At 39.6% G+C, this 11766-nt stretch overlaps 1 protein-coding gene across 2 annotated transcripts in view; it reads left to right on the plus strand.

Moving 5' to 3' along the window:
* Positions 1 to 3809: 3809 nt before the first annotated feature.
* Positions 3810 to 11766, plus strand: part of b3galt2 (UDP-Gal:betaGlcNAc beta 1,3-galactosyltransferase, polypeptide 2) — a 16833-nt gene continuing 8876 nt past the window's right edge. The window contains exon 1 of one of the 2 annotated variants that reach the window (XM_010793055.1): positions 3810 to 4590. The gene's annotated coding sequence lies outside the window, so the exon portion shown is untranslated. Of the gene's footprint in view, positions 4591 to 7298; positions 7369 to 11766 lie in introns of those variants that run through there. The other variant, XM_010793056.1, reaches the window with a different exon arrangement.

The following is an 11766-nucleotide window of genomic DNA, read 5'->3' on the forward strand; positions in this document are numbered from 1 at the left end:
ATTAATCCATATTGAAAATAGGTGTCAGCTGCTACACTAATTATAATAGTTATATTTCTTAATTAATTAAGATAAGATATTACTGTATTGATACCAATTTGGGAAATGTTTGTGTTGCAGCAGCATAACAAGAAAAACAAAATATAAGTTATTATATATACAAAAGTATGTGAGGGATGGAATATTAAATTGAATATAAATGTAAAATGTACATGTGATTTTACGTCCAAGAGAAGCTATGGAGCAGAGAGTTCTCTGCCAGCCAGAGGTGATTTGTTATTAGTTCAATATGTCAAACTGATTTCCCTGACTACAATCTTTAGTTACATGGTGAAACGTTATGCTGCTTGTACTAATAAGACTTATCATATAAGCCACACAGGTTTTAATAGGATGTATTCATTATCTTTACTTATGTTGCGGTCTTTTCAGCAGCGCCATCTCTATAACGGCGATACAGTCACTACCCATTATTTACATTTCACCGTGACATGGACAAAAATGTAACGTCAGCTTACCTCATGGCACGAATCCAGACTCTCCTTTGGAAAACATTGGCCGGGAAACGATAGAACAAGCACGTTTCATGCGAAGACCTGTGGCTGCAACCCGGAGCAAAGCAACAAACCATTGCGTAGCTAACTAGTAGCGCTAGCTTTAGCTAACGTTAGCCAACGAAACGAACTGCCGAGTAAAATTGGAAAACACTGGTAATTAATTATTCTATAATTTGTAAAACTACGGTGTTAAAAACGACAATTTCAAAAATACAGATTCTAATGGTCAGATATATATATAGGGCCTACAGATACTAAAGATATGCATGTACTTGCTTTCAAGCAGAACATAGGGGAAAACAAACTTAGCGGGAGTGTTTAGGTGTTCGGCGTAATGACGTACAACGGCCTCGACAATTTCTGTAGTCCTATTCAGCCATTCGGTAAAAACCACCATTTTTCAGACACGTAAACTCTTCAAAAATCCCCAGTGGGGTCACTGCTGATGTATTTAATGTCGTAGAACAAAACGTGATTCACCTCTTAAATTTGTGTCAACCACAGACCTTATTTCGAGCTATTTTCCAAAACCCTATGGAAAAAATGCATTGCTTTTTGAGGAAGGAACCGGAAGTGCTAAAAATGCTAACTTACTTCCGGGTTTTACGACGCGTCACTGCGGTTCTCTATAAAGGGCGGTGCCGGCTGTCAGCGAACCGATCCGGCCTTTCTGCGCGAATATCACTCAAATGCGGGACATAGTCTCAATGTGTGGGACGCGGGAAAAATAATAAAAATGCTGTGTGAACAGTCCCGCACAGTGCGGGACACCTGGTCACCCTACACACACGGTTCTGCCCCTCACACACACACGCTTCAAATCAAGTTGCATAAATGCTTGAGCTACGTTTTTATTATAAGTACTGTGAAATCTGCCTATTATGTTTTCGTCATTAATACAACAAACACACACTTGCAACTGATAACACTGGCAATGATTTTAGATGTATTAGACAATTAAAAAAAGAAATCATGCTTCAAATAAGTGGGGTACGGCGTACCTCCGCGTCCAACGCCCACTACACCACTGGTTAAAAGGACCAGATCGATAAGCGCTATCGATAAAAGTTAAAACCTTAACGATACCCATCCCTGTCAGTTTTACACACATTCTGAGGCCGCCGTGCCTATGTTTTTATTTTCACTGCTAATTTATGCTTATGTTCTATTAGTGCATTAAAAAATCATTAAAATCATTAATGAAGTTTCAGCTCAGACCCCACGCTTAATATATCTCCCCCTGGCCCACCTACATTTCTCCAGGCCCACCCACACAATAATTCCTGGCTAGGCCACCGGTAACGTGTATTATTTAGAACATGGCTAGCTTGTGATTGAGACGTCACTACGACACACCATTCTTTGGTCATTCTTTGGTCGTTCTTAGATCGATGTGTTAATGTGTTGTAGTCCAAAAAGCAATGGTTGGCGTCATGGTATTTACCATCACTTCTGATATACAGTCTATGGGGGAATGTTGCCTTTTGTCTACTGCACAGGAGGACATCCATGTACTGTGTTTGTACAGCAGACTTGCTTTCTCTGAGTAACAGCAGGAGAGGCAGACGTAGTGTTCCGAGATACTCCCCAAGCAGCAATTAATGATGACAATCTAGATTTTGATATGCTGGTCTTTGCAGAGGCAACTGGGCCAGACAAGTTGAGAAAGTCACCTATCTAATAGATGCCACCTGATATTAATGTTCAGAGGCACGCTGCCTCGAACCTGGCAGCCTCAGGAAATCAATCATCACCCCGGCATTACTTTCTTTTGACAAATGCGCTCTCACTGGCCAGGTAGCAGAGCTAATAGCCTCCAAAGTATATCTGTCAAAGACACAGATCCTATTAATTATTCAGTCACCTGTGCTCCTATGCTGTGGTGCTACCTTACAATATTTACAGTGCTGCAAGGGGCTGCTCTCCCATCAGCTTACTTTCCCTGAAGTGAGCTGCTTTTGCATGAGCCATAATTCCATCTGCTCCAATTCTTTTGAGAGAAGGAAAGAGACAAGCTGCTTTCGTTGCTTATCGAGAAACACTGCGGTCTCTGGAGTTGCATGTGTGTAAACATGACTGAAGGCTGATGAAGGGTTCACATTGTCTTTAAGTCCTTAATGAGACAGGTTCATCATTATGCTGAAGACGAGGTAGAGAGTTAGTGCTGTCAAGGACCTGGAGTGTTTGTTTTTTGCAATCATTCTAGATATGAAAGCATGCTAAATATAGTTGGTATGAATGTGTGCATAATGATGCATTACTAATGTAACAAACAGGGCAACAATGTGTTTTAAAATGGTCCTGTCCATGTGAGAAACATTGCAGCCAGGCAGGGTTAAACAAAGAGCACAATGGTAGCAAATCCAGCTGTTACCAGACAACCACTGGCCACCATGCTCTTACGGAGTTAAATCCCCTTTATTCCGCCCACAGAGGGGGAGCAGGCTGACTAGGGAGGAGAGAGAGAGAGGAGAGAGAGATGCTGCATTCACGTGAATAAGCGAAATATGGGAAGAATTAGATAATAAAAGCATGCTATTTGCAGACATTGTGATGATCCATAAGAATTGTATTGATCGTTTGTTTTATGGACCAAGAGACACTCTGCACAATGAGGCTTTATAATTTCATTTTAAGTAGTAACAGAGGAATGTATGTTCTAAATAAGACATCAACTTGGGCAAGCATTTTTCTATTGAATACATTAAAAGAAGTGGCCAGAAGTATGTAAACACAACACAACAAATTGCTTTTAAACATTTCATACCAAAACCATCTGCTGATGTAACACTCTCTCTTATGGCTTTTTTACTCCCTTTTAAGTAGACCTATGCAAGGTAAGTTTTGGTTTAGTTGTTTTGCATAAAAATTTGGAAGCGAAAAAAGAGGGAATTATTTTCTTTCCACAAAATATGAATGAATGAACAATGAAAAATAACATTGAAAATATATACAAACACAATTGTATTTATCAAATGTTTACTGAGTATCTTCAAACGTTTAAGTCCATTAATTTGATGTCTCAAAAACGTATTAAATGTTTGACTAAATTGCTCCTATAGTCCTAGCTTTAAACAAGAATATAATAGGATATCAGTATAGTATTTATAATGTGTTTGTTAGTGTGTCCGTGATTATGTCTCTTTTTGGAGAGTGTAAGCTTCACCCACACCCCTTGAACGCAGCATGAGCGTCTAACAGGGTCACGTGAGATGCTCCCCTAATATTGCAGTGACGTGGTAGAGTTCTGTCAGAGTAGAGCGGTGTCTGACAGCCTGCCTGCCTGCCCGGGCCAGCAGCTCCCTTGCCCGGCTAGGAAATACGACCAGGTTCAGGACGGAGCGAAGTGAAGACTCTGGAAAAACAACACAAAGCAGGGGGTTAAAGTAAATTTATGACTAGTTGTTTTTTTGCCTTGAGTACACGAGGAACATTTTTTCTCTGTAGCTTTATTGGACTCACATGTGAGAGAGGATATTTTTTTTTCATTTTTCTCCATTGCTTTCACTGCGCTGATACTGTACATAAGCCTGCCGAGCATCGTGAAGGACCAGCTGCACTCCCGCTGCTCGGCTTCCGCTGCTCTCTCCTCCTTAGGGCTTGGGAATGCGTGGATGCTGTGGTGCTTTACTCTTACATGTTTACATTTAATAACCTATCCTGTGAGTGAGATAAACTAGAATGAGACCAGGAAACAACAGTGGGTAAACCAAAATAACATATTAAGTACTGAGGTAGAGGGAAGCTGTGACGGACACAAGGAGCAGGAGACAGGGGAGAGGAGGAGTCGCAGCAGGAGGAGAACTAAAAGCCTGCAGGTTTGTTGCCTGTGGGGATGAGGACTAGCAGGGACGTAACACATCCAAGGTGTCACTGTGATTAGAAGAGAGGGGGCTGGACGAGGAGAGGCATTGGAGTCCACGCTGTACCCAATCCAAGGAGGCGCTGATGGCGGGTGAAGGCACCGGGGTTCACACACTCCGTCAGCCGACCGCAGCCCTGTCAGCATCCGCAGCAGCATGAGGAGGAAAAGGTACGCAACATTGCACGTCTCATCAGTCCTCCACATACTCATTATTCATTTAGCCTTCCCCACCCTCCTCTCCTCTCCATTACATCCAGCCATCCACCCTTGCTAGCCTCCTTGACGAGTATCCATTCACTCATCAATCAATACATTAATCCATCCATGCCTTTCCTCCATGTCCAAACATCTCCTTACCATAAGGCACTTTTTTGACCCCAAGAGGCTTCCTTAAATGTTGCAATGACAGTAAGTGGTCCCCCTTGGGCAGGTTTATTGCTGACACATTAAGGAATACTTGTTTTTTAAATATAACTTTACCCCCTAAGGGTGAATGTTGACTATAGCTTTCATTTATCCTTGCCCAGAGCAGATCAGAGATTCCTGAAGGGACAATCACTGACATCAAAAAGGGGTCAGTAGTCCATAGCCTACTGTATTCTTTTACAAAGGTTTAAGTTTAGGAAACTCCTCCTTGGCCAGGGAGATCCAATTAATCCAGTTCAATTAACAGGGCTTTTTATCCACTTCATCACGTCCAGCTGCCCAAAGTATTTGGCACTGAAAGCCTTTGCAAGTGCTGAGATGGACATAAAAAAAAAAACCAGCAGCTAAGCTCACCATCTGGGTATTCACTCTGCCCAGACTAGACTATGAAACTGTAATAGGGTCTCATTTTCAAACCACCTTATAATTTGTTGCTGTGGCGTCTGAACGGACATCCCGACAAGACTCGAAGTAAGGACTTTATGGCGTGCTTTTATTAACGAAGTAAAACTACGATTCTGCTTTGGAAGTTGGCAGCAGCACAGTGAGTGTTTGGATTTTACTCTCACTGAGTGGAAGAAAATCATCAAAGTCATGTAATATTTACTACAGCTACAAGCTCAGAGCTGCCAAAGCTTTATTTCCCAGAGGGCTCTTGTATTTTTTAGTTTACTTTTAAGAGGCTGCTCGACTTTGTTACTGCCCTTTTTAAAGGACAAATTAATTTAAATGTTATCAATTACATCTATATTTTATTGCTTTGACTTGTGTGTTAAAGGGTCAGCAAAGAATGAAAAACAATTGCCTTAGTGTTGCTCTTTCTGGTTAAGCTTACATGGAAAAGTTGCATGTAAAATGCGGTACAGTGTCAAATAATGCTTATTTTATTGTTTATAATTAGCCGTGTTTGGTCTAAAATAAATATGGAGGAATAAGTGTTCAATACTGGCAAGGACAGTTTCATAAAACTGTTTAGTTGATATCTTAAAACAGCTTTTTCTTGTCCATAGTCAGCAACCAAAAGGTATTCTGTTTTTGTCACATTACATGAAAACTATTTTGCTTGGCATTTATGCTATACAAATTACCTTATCTTATCCTAACCTTAACTAATGAATTAATAAGTTGATTGAAAATGTAGCGACTCGTTGTCTCAGCTGTCTCCTGCAAAATGTCTTTAGAGAAAGAAAGCTCCTATTATTTTGATAATACAGAAGATCTCAAAAGGAACGTGTTTCACTGGAAATACTATCAAAACAAAGTAACTCGATTGCTTTGAGGTGGAGACAGAGATTGTCAGACCGGAGCCACATAAACAGTTGGCACATCTCGATATCGAGATTAAGTGGAGAAGGCAGAAATGTTTCGTTTATTTTGTCATTTCGGTGAACTGACCTTTAAGGATTTTATTTTCATACTTTGTGACCGCCGCTCCAGTGGCCTGGCCCAGATCTGACCAGTCTCTAGTGATGCATGGCAAAAAAGAAAACCCACAGCTGGCCATCCAGCGTCACTCATCTGCTATGTCTGAAATACTATCGAGAACGCACCCTCATATCCTAGCCGACCAAACTACATTCTCAAAGCATCAGGTCAATCAAATGCCCCCAAAACATCTCTATCTCTTTCTTTTAGTTAAAGGAACAGACAGTGGCATCTTTATTTAGAAATGAATGCAATTGAAATGCTTTGAGCACCAGATTAATTTCCATTATACTTCTCAGAACCATCTTTCGATGTCAGCAGATAAAACTGAAACTATCTTGATGATAAAAAACTCCACAAAAAGTGGACTCAAGAAGTTACGGACAAATTCAATGGAAAACTAAATGTAACTAATGCAGTTACATGTTGCCCAGTAGTTTAACTTTATTTAAAAAATGATGCAAATTAAAGATGTTTAATAAATAAGTATATTGCTAAATGGTTGATAGCGCACTTGGATGTATACATTTATTTGTAGTTGCATACCTCTCATACCAGTATCATCCAGCCAGGGGTATGTGGGTATTTCGTAGTTGCCAGTAGATGTGTTAAGATTGTCGAGAAGCTTGACTTATTGCCAAAATAAATAAATGGTGTAAGCTGTAACAGCTGAACTTTTATTGAGACCTATTTAGAGTGTTTGAAAACTAATCAGCAAGTGATAAGAGTTGAAATTTAGTGTAATGACAGTTCCGGTAGATGCTGTTGGGTAGTAGTTCGCTGGATAAACCTAAATGCTTGGCTAAAAGTAATTGATAAACAAATGGAATTGTGAGCTAAGTGTAGTGAGTAGTGCTCCTGAAGGCAACTCAGGGCCTGACTCCTCCCCCAAACACTCCCCTCATTAGAGCAGGGTATAAAACGCACCTGGTTCCCTATGTTCTTCCCCTTGGCTCTCCTTTCATGGTTTGTGGTACAGGTAGGCTGCAATACTAAAATGTAGGATACGTCGTCTCATTTATTCTAGTATTGTGTTACTTGCTGCTTCCTTGCAGATTACTGAAGCTCAGCAAGGTGCTAAAACCTCTTTCTGTGGTGAGTAGGGCAGAAACTGAATTGTTTGGATGCCGCATGGAGAGCCATTTTTTATCTTTATTTAACTATTGCTTATAGGTTCACCTGCTGCTGTTTTATTCTCATTGACTTAGTGCTGTTTTTGTATAAGTTTTGGTTGATTTTGTATTTTGATTAGTTTTGCATTCGTTTTACGTTTATACTTTACCTGTTTATCATTATTTAACCAACTGGGATCCTTTTTGTTTAACCTTGTTTCAGTTGTTTGTTTTTATTTTAGTAAAGCTGAGTGCCGGTCATTGGGGGGGCTAGTCACCCTCACTGTTTGTTGTGGTGAAGAGCATGTGTGAGTGACCCGTTTGCTGTGACTGCACCCTAGTGTCACGTGAAGTAGCCTGCGACCCCATTAACTGGCCTCAGCCCACCTTAGTTTTGATTTGCTGTTCTTATATAGACTTTTAATGTTGCATTTTAGGTAAATATTTGTAACATTTAATAAAGATCATTTTAAACTGAATAGTTCTTGTGTTTATAACTCATGATTTTATCTTACAGCAACATTTCCTGAGTTTCCTTTTTCTTTTGATTACATTTAAAATGACTTTACTTTGAAACACGTCTCTGCCCCTCAGTTAACGAACCTGTGTCCTGAATTGTCTTTTTGTGTCTATGTCCTGTGGTGCCATCCCCCAGGTGGCGTTGTCGGTCCTTTATCCCCTATTTTAGTATACTATTAATATTCACAAACGCACCAACGCATAAGCGTAGCCATACTGTATGGTTGAACATATAGGAAAGGTGAGCTAAAAGTAATTGATAAACAATTGGAATAGTTTGCTTAAAGTAGCCTTATGGTTAAACAACTGGAATAGTTAGCTAAAAGTAACACGTTTAAATGGTTGAGAATAGTTAGCTAAAAGTAATGGATAAAAGGTTTAGTGAAGTTACCCAGAACTAATTGATAAACCATGGAAACAGTTAGCTAAAAGTAATAGAACAACTGTTCAGGAAAGGTTGCTAAATGCACATAAGGAAACAACAGTTGGAATAGTTAGCTTAATGTAGTGTAGCGGCTAAACTGTTTTTAGGAATTTTAGGATTAAGGTAATTAATAAACAGTTAGGAATATGTGGCTAAATATAATTGAATAACGGTTAAGAACAGCTCAAAGTAATAAACAGTTGGGAGTAGTTGGTTAAAAATAAGCAATGGTTTTAGAAGTTAGCTAAAAGTAGCCTAATGATGAACAATTGAAATAGCTAAATGGATAAACAGATTATCTCCAATTAGCTAATTGATAAATAGTTATATTTGTATTGAGTTGACATAATAAGCTATAAGTACCATGAGTATCTAGGCTACGCAACTAGCACAAATGCAAACTTGATGGGGTCTATTAACTCACACTGAAAGTTAGGAAGAGGAAGAGCAACAAAACCACCTCACCTCTATTGTACTTGTTTTCTTGGCAGTCTTGGTGAACCCTTCTCTACACTCAGATGGTAAACAACAGTGAGAAATGACAGATTGTTGAGGAAGAGAGCAGCTGAATAGGGGAGAAAAATGACCAGGGCAAGGAAGGATTAAGGGGAAGACCCAGAGGTGGGGAACTAAAGTCACATGACATAACATACAGTATTTGTGGACTTGAGACGTGCTTGACTAACATTGATAAAAGACTTGTCTTGACTTTGACTTGATATTCATGACTTTAGACTTGACTTGAGACAGATAACTCGAAAGGACTTTACTTTTTTTTAATTAAATATTTGCATTTGTTTTTGTATTGTAAGGAGCCCCTAAAGAGCAATGGAAAAAAAAAAGAATACTTGCAGACTGTAATGTTTATGTTGGGAAATGGCAGTACATACATTATTTTAGATATATTTCGAACTTGGACTCTCATTCAAAGAGCTGTGCCTTTTACGCCACGCCTTCACTGTGTTTACTTTCATTAGAACAGCTAAAGAGTGACCGCAGGCTGCTACGTTTTAACCACACACACCTCTACACACATCGAACTGCCCGATTAATCCCCCTATTACTCGTTTTATGAGGGAGATGTCCGGTCACTAAGGCGCATGATGTGTGTGTGTGTTTGTGCTCAGCGCAGCTCTGTGTGTGTTCGGTGTGTTTGTGTGTGTCTGACACAAATATTTCTTTGTGCACAGACACAGTTAGGAAAATAATGACAGTGTCATATGGGAGCACCTTAGACAGAGCATGGAGAAATGCTGTGACCCTGCTGAAGGGGAGGCAGGAGGCTTAACATGTTGATGTAAAATATTTGTGTTGTAGTCCTGTTATCACTTTAGAGCCCTTTTAGAACTTATACGGTTATCATTTCAGCGCCCCACTCTCCATTGCTGTTTATGCTGAAAATAAAATTCAGATGTAACTACAAGCAGATGTGGCTTTGGGACCATTGTGAAACAGGTTTGTTGACAGATCTGTATTTCCTTTCTTCAAATGGTTTTTAACAGAATTAAATGCGGAAACTGGGGTTATTCATCAGCATTTTGTATGACTTGACTTGTGACTTGCTTGACCTGAGCAATGACTTGACTTGCTTGACTCTCACCACAGTGACTTGGGACTTGCTTGAGAGTTGTAGGTTAAGACTTGAGACTTGCTCATGACTTGCACATGTATGACTTACTCCCACCTCTGGGAAGACCATTGCAGTACTGAAGGGAGAGGTGTGTACTTGTTAGTATTCTCTTTACTTTCAAGTGACTGCTTTTGAATGAAGCCCAGCCGGAATTCCCTCGAAGGGCCCAATGGCCCAATCCCAAACCACGCCCTACACCAGGGGTACTCAAACTTTTTTGTTAAAGGTCCACTTGTGAATTTTATACAAGGTCAATGGTCCGGATCAATGCCAGTAAAGTCCCCCCCCCCATCCCCGGAGCGGAGCAACGAAACTGAAATTAAGAAGCATCGGCGCGCTATGCATAGGGCCCCCTTGAGGGGGTTTCCCGACATGTCCTTGCAGTAAATTAAAGGGTGTTTCATGTTGTCGTTGCTGTGTACCTTCTTAATCTTTTTTTCTTTTTTTTTTCTTTTTAAATTGTTACGTTTATTCTGGTTTGTTTTGTGTTTGTATTTTTTATTTTAAATGTATTTATTTATTTTATGTTTTGTGAGCTGAGCTGTGCGATTTTATGTATCTCTCTGTACAGCACTTTGGTCTGGAGGTTTTAAAGTGCTATATAAATAAAGTTGGATTGGATTAATCTACCTTATTTGTATACATGCATACAGTATGATGGCTTGAACTAGTGGGAGAAATAACACTGTTTGTCTGTAGCCAATGCCTTGAACCTTGGCAAAAATGGCATTAGAAGCATTAGAAAAGGTAAACTTGCGGTCTGCAATGCGTGTTACACAAGTAAATATATATGCACGTTCATCATTCTCACAACGCGTCAGACACAAGAAAATTAAAATGTACATCAGAATTTTTTTTTTTTTTTTTTTAATAATTGGACACAGAGTTCGGTCCGGATTGATTTGCAGTTCGGTCCCGATCCGGACCTTGGTCCGGAGTTTGAGAAGCCCTGCCCTACACCCTACCTACCCCTACACACTACCCCTCCGTGACGGAGTGAACTCTGTGGAGTGACACTCGCAGCTCAATGAGGCTCCCTCCTGTCAGATGGAGGGAGTAAATACAGCGGCAAGCTTTGGGACAAACTCTCCTCTCTCCGGCCGAAACAGGAAATGCCGTAACTGTATGTAACAACTGTTTCAAATCAGCACCTCTTTGACAAAAAATTAAAATTGAATAACTAAAATAAAACTCCAAACATCTTTAATTGTGTTTTTGTAAAGCTCTTTTAGTTTTAAACCTGATTTTTATACGCTTCATAGTTTTTGCAACAGTCTGTAAATATACACAACTTTATAATAAAATGCACACATTTACCTTTTTCTACACTAAACACAGGCATGATCCCAGTGGCATTTTTATATGTACAAAAGTGGTGGGGCACAAAAAACATAGATGTCTATAAGCTTCTGCAGTGAGGTTCATGGCTGGTGAGGCACTGGCACTGACTCTTCAGGTTTACAAATATTATATTTTGACCTAAATCAAAATATAATATTATTTTCAAAAGCTTTTTTTGTCTGATGCTTANGTGTGCCTTGGCAGTCTCAGAGTGAGGTTCATGGCTGGTGAGGCACTGGCACTGACTCTTCAGGTTTACAAATATTATATTTTGACCTAAATCAAAATATAATATTATTTTCAAAAGCTTTTTTTGTCTGATGCTTAGATTACTTTTGAACAGACAGTTCAACAAAAGGATACCCAAAAAATGTAATTTTATCATTTAAATATTGAATTGTTCTTTCTTAGTAAGATCCCATTTTCAATACAATTGTGGTCTTACCTTGACTTGAAGATGAAGTCCA

The sequence above is a fragment of the Notothenia coriiceps genome, unplaced genomic scaffold (assembly GCF_000735185.1).
Source record: "Notothenia coriiceps isolate Sejong01 unplaced genomic scaffold, NC01 NC01_scaffold00037087, whole genome shotgun sequence".
Classification (NCBI taxonomy): Eukaryota; Metazoa; Chordata; class Actinopteri; order Perciformes; family Nototheniidae; genus Notothenia; species Notothenia coriiceps.